Raw genomic sequence first — 12,205 nt, forward strand, 5'->3', positions numbered from 1 at the left:
TTTTTGGATGGAATGTCTGATAAATATGAGTTAAATCTATTTGGTCTATTGTGTAATTTAAAGTTTGTGTTTCCTTATTAATTTTCTTTTTGGATGATCTGTCCATTGGTGTAAGTGAGGTGTTAAAATCCCCCACTATTATTGTGTTACTGACGATTTCCTCTTTTTTTTTTTTTTTTTTTTTTGTGGTACGCGGGCCTTTCATTGTTGTGGCCTCTCCCATTGTGCAGCACAGGCTCCGGATGTGCAGGCTCAGCAGCCATGGCTCACAGGCCTAGCCGCTGCATGGCATGTGGGATCTTCTTGGACCGGGGCACGAACTTGTGTCCCCTGCATCGGCAGGTAGACTCTCAACCACTGCACCACCAGAGAATCCCCAATTTCCTCTTTTATAGCTGTCAATAGTTGCCTTATGTGTTGAAGTGCTCCTATGTTGAGTGCATATATCTTTATAATTGTTATATCTTCTCTTGGATTGACCCCTTGATCATTATGTAGAGTCCTTCCTTGTCTCTTGTAACATGCTTTATTTTAAAGTCTATTTTATCTGATATTAGTATTGCTACTCCAGCTTTCTTTTGATTTCCATTTGCATGGAATATCTTTTTCCATCCCCTCACTTTTAGTCTGTATGTGTCCCTAGGTCTGAAGTGGGTCTCTTGTAGACAACATATATATGGGTCTTGTTTTTGTATCCATTCAGCAAGCCTGTGTCTTTTGGTTGGAGCAGTTAATCCATTCACGTTTAAGGTAATTATCGATATGTATGTTCCTATTACCAGTTTCTTAATTGTTTTGTGTTTGTTTTAGTAGGTCTTTTTCTTCTCTTGTGTTTCCCACTTAGAGAAGTTCCTTTAGCATTTGTTTTAGAGCTGGTTTGGTGGTGCTGTATTCTCTTAGCTTTTGCTTGTCTGTAAAGCTTTTGCTATCTCCATCGAATCCGAATGAGATCCTTGCCTGGTAGAGTAATCTTGGTTGTAGGTTCTTCCCTTTCATCCCTTTAAATATGTCATGCCAGTTCCTTCTGGCTTGTACAGTTTCTGCTGAGAAATCAGCTGTTAACCTTATGGGAGTTCCCTTGTATATTATTTGTCATTTTTCCCTAGCTGTTTTCAATAGTTTTTCTTTGACTTTAGTTTTTGCCAATTTGATTACTATGTGTCTCAACATGTTTTTCCTTGTGTTTATCCTGCATGGGACTCTCTGCACTTCCTGGACTTGAGTGGCTATTTCCTTTCCCATGTTAGGGAAGTTTTCAACTATAATTTCCTCAAATATTTTCTCGGGTCCTTTCTCTCTTTCTTCTACTTCTGGGACCCCTATAATATGAAATTTGTTGCGTTTAATGTTGTCCCAGAGGTCTCTTAGGCTGTCTTCATTTCTTTTCATTCTTTTTTCTTTATTCTGTTCCACAGCAGTGAACCCCACCATTCTGTCTTCCAGGTCACTTATTCGTTCTTCTGCCTCTGTTATTCTGCTATTGATTCCTTCTAGTGTATTTTTCATTTCAGTTATTGTACTGTTCATCTCTGTTTGTTCTTTAATTCTTCTATGTCTTTGTTAAACATTTCTTGCATCTTCTCGATCTTTGCCTCCATTCTTTTTCTGAGGTCCTGGATCATCTTCACTATCATTATTCTGAATTCTTTTTCTAGAAGATTGCCTATCTCCACTTCATTTAGTTGTTTTTCTGGGTTTTTTTCTTGTTCCTTCATCTGGTACATAGCCCTCTGTCTTTTCATCTTTTCTATCTTCCTGTGAATGTGGTTTTTGTTCCACAGGCTGCAGGATTGTAGTTCTTCTTGCTTCTGCTATTTGCCCTCTGGTGGATGAAGCTATCTAAGAGGCTTGTGCACGTTTCCTGATGGGAGGGACTGGTTGTGGGTAGAGCTGACTCTTGCTCTGGTGGGCAGAGCTCAGTAAAACTTTAATCCGCTTGTCTGCTGATGGGTGGCGCTGGGTTCCCTCCCTGTTAGTTGTTTGGCCTGAGGTGATCCAATACTGGAGCCTACCTGGGCTCTTTGGTGGGGCTAATGGCAGACTCTGGGAGGGCTCTCGCCAAGGAGTAATTCCCAGAATTTCTGCTGCCAGTGTCCTTGTCCTCACGGTGAGACACAGCTACCCCTGTCTCTGCAGGAGACCCTCCACCACCAGCAGGTAGGTCTGGTTCAGTCTCCTATGGGGTCACTGCTGCTTCCCCTGGGTCCCGATGCACACACTATTTTGTGTGTGCCCTCCAAGAGTGGAGTCTCTGTTTCCCCCAGTCCTGTCGAAGTCCTGCAATCAAATCCCACTAGCCTTCAAAGTCTGATTCTCTAGGAATTCCTCCTCCCATTGTCAGACCCCAGGTTGCGAAGTCTGACGTGGGGCTCAGAACCTTCACTTCAGTGGGTGGACTTCTGTGGTATAAGTGTTCTCCAGTTTGTGAGTCACCACCCAGCAGGTATGGGATTTGATTTTATTGTGATTGTGCCTCTCCTACCATTTCACTGTGGCTTCTCCTTTGTCTTTGGATGTGGGGTATCTTTTTCGGTGAGTTCCAGTGTCTTCCTGTCGATGATTGTTCAGCAGTTAGTTGTGATTCCAGTGCTCTCGCAAGAGGGAGTGAGAGCACATCCTTCTATTCCACCATCTTGAACCAATCTGTACCACATCTTCTTTATCCATTCTTCTGTTGATGGACATTTAGGTTGCTTCCATATCCTGGCTATTGTAAATAGTGCTACAGTGAACATTGAGGTGCATGTATAAACGTAAAATGGTTTTTATCCTTAAACATGATCATCTATATAGAAAATCTGATTGAATCTGCAGAAAAAAGTTGTGAGAACTAATAAGTGAGAGGGTACCATATCAATTTATAAAAATCAATTCCATTTCTATGTATTAGCAATGAACAACCTGAAACTGAAATTGGAAAACAATGCCATAACATCAAAAAAGAAGAAATACTAAGGTATAAATCTGACAGAAGATGTGAACAACCTGTTGTATTAGTTTCTTAAGGCTGCCAAAACAAATTATCACAAACTTGGTGGCTTACAACAACAGAAATTTGTTCTCTCCCACTTCTAGAGGCCAGGAGTCTGAAATCAAGGTGTCAGCAGGGCTGTGCTCCTTCCAAAAGCACTAGGGGAGGATCCTTCCTGCCTCTTTCAGCTTCTGCTGGCTTCAGGCGTCCCTTGGTGTGTCTTGGCTTGTAGCCATATCACTTCATCTTTACGTTGCCTTCTCCTCCTCTCTCTCTGTCTTCTACATGTCTCTTATAAGGACACTTGTCATTAAACTTAGGGCCCATCTAGATAATCCAGGATGACCTCCTCATCTCAAGACCCTTAACTACATCTACAAAGAACTTTTTTCTAAATAAAGTCACACTCTCAGGTTCTGGAGATTAGGATGTGGACATATCTTGGGGGATGGGATGGAAGGGCAATGATGCAGCTCACTACACCTATACACTGAAAACTACAAAATATTGCCAAGAGAAACTTACACCCAATTAAGACAAGTTACACCTGTCCATGAGTCAAAGGACTCAATATTGTTAAAATGTCATTTCCCTCCAGATGCTACACAATCCTACCCAAAATCCAAGTAGACTTTTCTTGTAGAAATTGACAACTGATTCTAAAATTTAGGGGAACTCCCTGGCACTCCAGTGGTTAGGACTAGGTGTTTCTACTGCAAGGAGCATGGGTTTAATGCCTGGTCAGGGAACTAAGATCCCGCATGCCATGCAGCACTGCCAAAACCAAAATTTATATGGAAAGGCAAAGGACGTCCAACAGCCAAAACAACTTTGAAAAAGAACTAAATTAGCAGGCTAACGCTATCTGATTTCAAGATTATTATAAAGCTACACTCATCAAAACAGTTGTATTTTGTACAAATAGATCTATGGAGGAGAAAAAGAGTATAGAAATAGACCCACCCAGACATGAACACCTGCTTTTTTACAAAGGTGGAAAGGCAATGCAATGGAGAAAGTATATAGTCTGCCCACAAATTGTGCTGGGACAATTTGGATATTTGTATGAAAAAAAAAGTACTTGGGTCATCTACAAAAATCAACTTTTAAATGTAAAATCTAAAACTATAAAAGTTCTAGGAGAAAGTACACGTGACCTTAGGTTAGCCAGAGATTTGTTAGATATGACACAAAAAGTGTTACCGAGCAAGGGCTGGCTGCCCGACCTGCATAGAAACCAGTACAATGGTACAGGCTTTTGAGAAGAGAAAGAGCTTTATTGCAAGGTCAGCAGGTAAGGAGACAGCAGGCAGGGCTCAAATCTGTCTCCCCCTCCAGAGTTCCAGGTGAAATTTAAGGGGTGAGGGGAATAAGCTGATTGGCGAGGCTTAGATCAGTCCACATATGGTAATCAGCTGCTGGAAGCTGGATTTTCCTTACTGAAGGACTTCTCACTTCATAAAGGGCTCCAGTGGCAACATTTCTATTATTTGAGTTTCGTAGACTGAAGTTTCTTGGTCCTGGGGTCATTCAGGAGACGTGGGTTCCCATCTTGCATATGCGCAGTGCTGTCTCTGTAAAATAGCTCCAGGTTTGATTAATCAACTTGTTTTAAGGAAGCAAAACCAGTTTAAACTGGTCAGTGTTTCACGTGCTGTTTCCAAAGTACAATCCATAAAAGAACATGTTGATAAAAAAGAATTACATCAAAATTTTAAACCTCTGCTCTTGGACTTCCCTGGCGGCGCTGTGGTTAAGAATCCACCTGCTGGGGCCTCCCTGGTGGCTCAGTGGTTGACAGTCCTCCTGCCAATGCAGGGGACACGGGTTCGTGCCCCGGTCTGGGAGGATCAAACATGCTGCGGAGCGGCTGGGCCCGTGAGCCATGGCTGCTGAGCCTGCGCGTATGGAGCCTGTGCTCCGCAACAGGAGAGGCCACGGCAGTGAGAGGCCCACGTACCACAAAGCAAAAAAAAAAGAATCCACCTGCCAATGCAGGGGACATGGGTTCGAGCCCTGGTTGGGGAAGATCCCACATGCTGCAGAAGCAACTAAGCCCGTGTGCCACAACTACAGAGACTGCATGCTGCAACTACTAAAGCCTGCTTGCCTAGAGCCCATGCTCCACAACAAGAGAAGCCACCACAATGAGAAGCCCATGCACTGCAACAAAGAGTAGCCCCCGCTCACTGCAACTAGAGGATGCCCGTGCCCAGCAACAAAAGTCCAATGCAGCCAAAAAAAAAATAAAATAAATAAATTTTTTAAAAAATGAAAAATTTCTGCTCTTCAAAAGACACTGTTAAGAAAATGAGAAGACAAGCCATAGACTAGGAGGGAATTTTGCAAAGCATATACCTGATAAAGGGCTTGAATCCAGACTATATAAAACCTCTCAAAACTCAACAATATGACAAAAGAAAAATCAGCCCAAACTTTTAAAAGTGCAAAAGATTTGAATACACCACCAAAGATATAGAGTTGGCAAATAAGCACAAAAAAAGATGCTAAGCATTATTAGTCAGAGAAATGCAAATGAAAACCACAATGAGATATCACTTCACACCTTTCAAAATGGTTAAAATGAAAAAGACCCACCATACCAAGTGTTGGTGAGGATGCAAAGAAACGGGAACTCTCGTGCACTGCTAGCGGGGATGTAAAATGGTACACACTTTCAAAAACAGAGGTAAACATGCACCTAGTATGTGATCCACCCATTCCACTTCCAGGCATTTACCCAAGAGTAAATCCCCCTACATGTGCATGTCCCTACAAAGACTTGTACACAAGTACTCATATCAGCTGTATTTGGAAGAGCCCAAAACTGGAAAGAGCACAAATGTCCATGAGTGGGTAAATGGATAACTACATTGTGGTATATCCACACATGGAATGCCATGCAGCAATAAAAAGGAATGAACTATTGATACATACAACAACAGGAATGACTCTCAGCCTAATTGTGCTGAGTGGACGAAGTCAGCCCCCCTACCAAAATACACACTGTACGATTCCCTTTGTATAAAACTCTGTAAAAATGCAAAATAATCTGCAGTGACAGGAAGCAAATCTGTGGTTGCCTTGGGGTGGGGGATGGAGAGAAGGGAGGAATCACAAAGGAGCACAAGGCAACTTTGGGGGAGATGGTTATGGTCACTGTATTGATTGCGGTATTGGTTTCATGTCAGAGCATATCAAATTGTACACTTTAAATATTGTATGTCAATTGTACCTCAATAAACTTGTTAAAATAAAAAAAAATAAAATTTATAAATGAGGAAAGAAAACATTTTGGAAGGAGGAATGTTAAATGGTCACAGTGGTTTTCTCAGGGAGGGGATTGAAATGGGTGGTTACTTCCAAGGGGGACTGGAGCTTTAACTGCATTATTTGAGTTTTTATAACACAAACAGACCCACATATTAACTGTGCTGTTTTTTAAAGTTAAAAGGAAATGGCTGGCACCAAGTAGGCTCTGATGTTGGTTGACTCTGAATCAAGAGAACCTCTATGAGTTGTAATATTTTTACAGTGGGAACTTTGTTTTTACAATCTAAAATATCTTTAAATGAATTGAAATTTATTTCTTATTTTAAATGTTTTTTCCTGAGAATTTCTGAAGAACTGAGTTTGGAAAAATCTGCTTTTTAACAGATGTCTTACGTTCCTTCCTCAATATTTTTCTAGACTCTGACTAATGCATGACTTTTTTTGGCCACCACCCTTGGAACACAACCTCTGTTACCAGATGTTTGTCTTCCTGCTTTTTGTATTTAAAGGATTCAGAGGAGATTTCGCCGTTACAGCCACATAATTATTTTTTTCAACAATTAAAAATTTTGACCACCATAGTGTCCACAGACTAATTAAATTGGGGCATAGAAAGCTCAGGTTAATTAAAGAGCTTCAGAAAAGGTTCAACCTGCCGCCTCCCATGATGGTGTGCCCAGAAATCATTACCCCAGGAATTCTGATAGACACAGCCTCCTGGCTGCAGCCCAGGGACTGTGAGCCATGAAGAAACCCCATGTGTAAAATAAACCTTCAGGCAAATGAGAAATGGTCCTTCAGAAAGTACTGTATCTGAGCCATGGAGTAGAAAGTTGAATTAAATATGGGACCATCTAAGTTCTTTCTCTCTGGCGTCATTCATTCAGTCCTCACTCAAGCAGCTTCAGGTCCCCCATCCCCCCCTTAGGAACATGGGGTGCACAGCTGGCTCCCCTCTAAGGAGGCAGGCAGGTGGCCCTGGGAGCCCAGGGAGCTCAGGCAGGACAGGCCCTGGAGCCCAGTTCCTTTGGGAAGAGAGAGAGGCTCCCAGGTCCAGGGACACTTGGACGTGGCCTATGGAAAATAGGGGGATGAGAATTCTGGACAAAGACACAGTACATGGAAGGGCTTCTTGTCTTTTGTTCTGAGACCAAATCATTCTGTCCCTGGACTGTAGGAGAGGGTTGGGGAGAAATAAAGCTGGGGATTGTTTTGGTGATAAATTTCAAAGAGCTCCCTCGTCTTCCACTCTTTTAAATCCACATTTCTTTACTTTCTTTAGATGAACTCCGTGTTGACTACGAACCCCCATTTTCCCCCAGGGCTGGTGAGATATCTGATCTAGGTCTTTCTGGTCCCCAAGATTGTGCCGAGGTTCAGGGGTCATTTGGAGCTGAGATGTTGAACATTGCCCTCAGGCCTGAGTCCCCTACTCCCCCTCCCAGCTGCTACACTGGGCTTGCAGCCTAGGTGCCTTCAGCAAGGCTGGAACACATACATATTTTCTCCTTAAAATATAGAACTTGGGCTTCCCTGGTGGCACAGTGGTTGAGAGTCCGCCTGCCGATGCAGGGGACACGGGTTCGTGCCCCGGTCCGGGAAGATCCCACGTGCCACGGAGCGGCTGGGCCTGTGAGCCATGGCCGCTGAGCCTGCGCGTCCGGTGCCTGTGCTCCGCAACGGGAGAGGCCACAACAGTGAGAGGCCCGCGTACCGCAAAAACAAAACAAAACAAAACAAAACAAAACAAAACACACACACACACACACACACACACATATATATATATATATATATATATATATATATATATATATATATATATAGAACTGTGTCCTGGAGGCTGGCCCCTCTCAAGCAGCCAGAGGGTGAGCACCCCCTCTGAGGTGAGTTGGTAGAGGGCTGTGTATGTTGTCTGCTCCCATAGACATCCTGATAAACAGGGCTGCAGGAGTTCAGAGACCTGTCTTCTAATTTGGGATCCACTCCTGACCCAAGGAAATCACTTTTCTCTGTCCCTTTGTCTGAGGCTGAGTCTGAGGAGATGGCTTGTGTAGGAGCTCTCGTAACTCTTAGGAGAAAGTGAAAAAAGAACTATGATCCTCTCCAGTGCACCCATGGGGGGCTGTCTGATAGGGGGAGTTATTCATCTTTGCTGAGGCTGTCTCTGGCACAGAACACTGATGGGATGACCAGGAAGAAACAGGGACCTCCAGGATCTGTCCTTCCCCCAACTCCAAGGACCAGGCTTGTCTGGAGAAGCCCCTTCCCAAACCCTCCCCCGGCGCCTGACCCCACGTCCCAGCCCCTCCTCAGCCCTTCACAGCAGCATCAGCCACCCCGTCTCAGCCACCTCCCTCAAGAAGGCTGTCACCCCAGTGGCTGCTTATTTTAAATTCAGGTACATTAGCTGTAATTAAAATACAGTCAAATCCTCCGTTTTTCATGTTGCAAGTTTTGACAAACACACAGTTACATAATCACCACTGCAGTCAAGATATAGGACTGCTCCATCCACGCAGAAAGCCCCCTGGTATCCCTTGGCAGCCCTCATCCCGAGCCCTGCACCCACTCATCTGCTTTCTGTCCCTCTGGTTTTACATTTCCAGAATGTCATACAATATGCAGCCTTTGGGGTCTGGCTTTTCTCACTTCACAAAATGCATTTGCCATTTGCTAATGCTGACTCTATCTGTCGTTTGCTCATTTCTGAGCTGAGGAAGTTTCCATTGTATGGATGGACCATGGCATGTTTAGCCATTCACCCAAGGACACTTGGGCTGGTTCTAGCTTTTGCCAACAGTGAGTAAAGGATGGGATGATACACGTGTGTGGGTAAATTCTCCCCCCAAAACTCGGTTTTGATTTCTCTTGGTGAAAAGCCTAGGAGAGGGATGGCTGGGCCAGGTGGTGAGCAACTTTATAAGCAGCAGCTCTTTTTTATTGTTTCCTCCAGAGAACCCGGCTCCCCTCTCTCCTCGACTCTGACTCTGCCTGGTCCGTCCTACATGCCCGAGCTTTCGCTTTGTCCACAGATTCATGGGTAATTGTCTTTCGGCTCCATTCCCTGGTTTCCGTCCCCACTCCAGTCTCTGGGTCTCCCTCCACACTTCCCATGTCTTTCTAAAGACACATCTCATCACATCTGTCCCCCTCAGTCTCTCTGGAGTCTGCCTGATGGGCACCAAACTGGCATCTGCACCACACAGGTCTCAGGACTCCCACATCCCTGAGCCCTCCTGCTCTGTTTTTACCCCTTCCGCAGTGACATCCATCCCCTCCTGGGCCCACTGGAGGGGACCCTTTCTCTGCGCAGCTTCCCAGGGCCCAGGCCAGGTGAGAGCACTCTCTTCTGCCCGACTGCCGGGTCCTGGAAGGTGGGGGTGGCTTCTCATTAAAGTATGCCCCCCCCAACCCAGCAGACACCTGGCACAGAGTTGGTGTCCGAGGGGAACACAGGCAGGGAAGACTCTGCCCCAGGAAGGGGGCAAGTAGAAAAAACAGAAAAGCGGGAAAACCCCACTCTCAGCAGGAACACGGTGGGGACAGGGAGGGGAGACAAAGAGGCAGAAAGGTGTCCACCCGCATTCAGTCTGGTGTTCGCGGGGAAGAGCTCAGGGTGCCTGACAGACGCGCAGAGTGTGCGTGGGTTTGCTGCTCCCACTCCTCTCGCCCGGGTTCCCAGTTCCTGAATCCAACCATCTGGCCTCCACGCTGGTTCCACTCCCTGCTCTCCTGAAGCCACAGGTGATGACTGAGGCTCCGGGTCCTCCTCCACCTGCTCAGAGGCAGCATGGACTCACCCTCTCTCCTTGGTGCCCTGTCTCCACTGGCCCCTCTGGCTGCTCCAAACCCTTTCTGGGTTCTTCCCACCCCAGGCCTGCCTGAGTGGGAGGAGGTCTCACCCTGCTATGCCCACCCCCTCCAGCTCCTGTGGCACCACCAGAGAGAACTTGGACCTGGAGGCTGTCCTGCCCGGGTCCAGCCACCCTCCTGTGACCTCCACACCTCCTCTCTGTCAGTTTGAGTGGCGAAGGAGGGTGCCAAGGGCTTGGGGAAGAGAGAAGGGGGTAGTCATTTAACAGGGACAGTTTTCATTGCGCACGATGAAAAAGTTCTGGAGATGGATGGTAATGATGGTCGCTCAACAATTTGTTTTTGTTTTTTTTTAAATGGTGGCTCAACAATTTGAATGTACTTAATGCCACTGAATTGTGCACTTAAAAATGGTTTAAAGGGCTTCCCTGGTGGCGCAGTGGTTGCGGGTCCGCCTGCCGATGCAGGGGACGAGGGTTCGTGCCCCGGTCCGGGAGGATCCCGTATGCCGCGGAGCGGCTGGGCCCGTGAGCCATGGCTGCTGAGCCTGCGCATCTGGAGCCTGTGCTCCGCAACGGGAGAGGCCACAACGGTGAGAGGCCCGCATACCGCACACACACACACACACAAAATGGTTTAAAAAGTAAATTTTATGTTACGTATATTTTAACACAATAAAAAAATGTAAAAAAAAGCAATGGCTCAATGAACAAAAGCCTGCTTGGTGCTGGAAGTCCCCAAAATAGTGAGGGGCTGGGGAAGTGGACAGAGGCCAGTGCTTACCTGCCCAGCCTGCAGCTCGCGGTCTTGACTGACCATGCGCCCTTAGGGAGGCTTGGACATGCAGAACCAAATGCCCAGTCCTCCAGAAAGCCTGTGCACAAGCCAAGAAAGATCTATAGCATGCCCAGCTGATAGGGCTTAAGCAACAAGGTTGTCTACTCTTTACTTACAAGTCTGGAGCCAGGTGGTCCCAGGGTTCTTTCAGCAACTCACTGATGTCGGTATCAATAGTCTGGGTCAGCATCTCTGCTGATCTTCAGGGACTTACCTCTTGATCATAGATGGCTGCTGTAGCCATCACGCCTTCACACAACTGTACTCAAGGCCAGAAAAAAAGGAGTGGGAGATTTCCCCTATTATTACAGTAGAAAAAATTCCCAGTAACCTTCTAGCAAAATCCCCCTAATTTCTCATTGGAGAGAAGTGGGCCATGTAGCCAAGCTAGCTCTAAATGTCTGGGTGACTGGCCAGGGAGGATGACATTGCTGTTAGGGTCTCGTTTCAGTCAGGGCACATCTCAGGATGAAGCACTTTGGAGTCTTGAGTGTAGCTGGGAGCTGTTAGGAAGACAGAAGGCAATGGCTCTATAGAGTAAGCAACAACACTGCTACATTGTCTCCAATCCTTTCTGCTGCGAATAATTCTCAAAATGCTTCCAGCTTCTTATCTCCATGTCTCGTAACACTTCCTGCCTTGTTTTATCAGTTAGGATTGCAAACCCAGTTCATGGTGGCTTTGTTTACTCACACACAGTGAACGGGAGGAAGGTGAGTACTGGCATCATTGCAGCTGTTCACTGATGTTGGGCTCCATATCTGTGATCCTCATGGTTGCAAAGTAGCTGCTGCAACTCCAAGTTTTACATCTTCATACAAGGCAGGAAGATGAAGGGAAGTGTGCTGAAATCCGCATCAATTTCTTTCATCAGGGAAGCAAGAAATTTCCCCCCAAATCCTCTCAGCAGACGTCAATACAAGTCTCATTGGCCAAAAGCCTCTGACATGACCACTGTCCAGTGTCAGACCTTTTGATGAAACAGAGTTGATATTTCTGGCCACTGTCCTGAAGACAGCCAGAGAAGGAATGGCTGGTGGGACAGCCAGGGCATCCACACCTCTCCTTCTGTAGCTTCCGTCTCCTTTGGACTGACAGCTCTCTGCGAGCAGGGATTTGCCTTGTCTGTGTTCGTGAATTAGAGTCAATTACACAGGAGTGATGTGGTAAGTCAACAGGGTGGTATGTGCTGAGCACCAGTCCTAATGAGCCTGCAGAGTGGCTGTCACTGTCATGAATAATGAGCATCTTAAGCCCCCACATGACCCATCATGTGTCTCAAACATGTTCAATGCTCAATCTGTGTTT

The sequence above is a fragment of the Mesoplodon densirostris genome, chromosome 6, assembly GCF_025265405.1.
Source record: "Mesoplodon densirostris isolate mMesDen1 chromosome 6, mMesDen1 primary haplotype, whole genome shotgun sequence".
NCBI classification, from domain to species: Eukaryota; Metazoa; Chordata; class Mammalia; order Artiodactyla; family Ziphiidae; genus Mesoplodon; species Mesoplodon densirostris.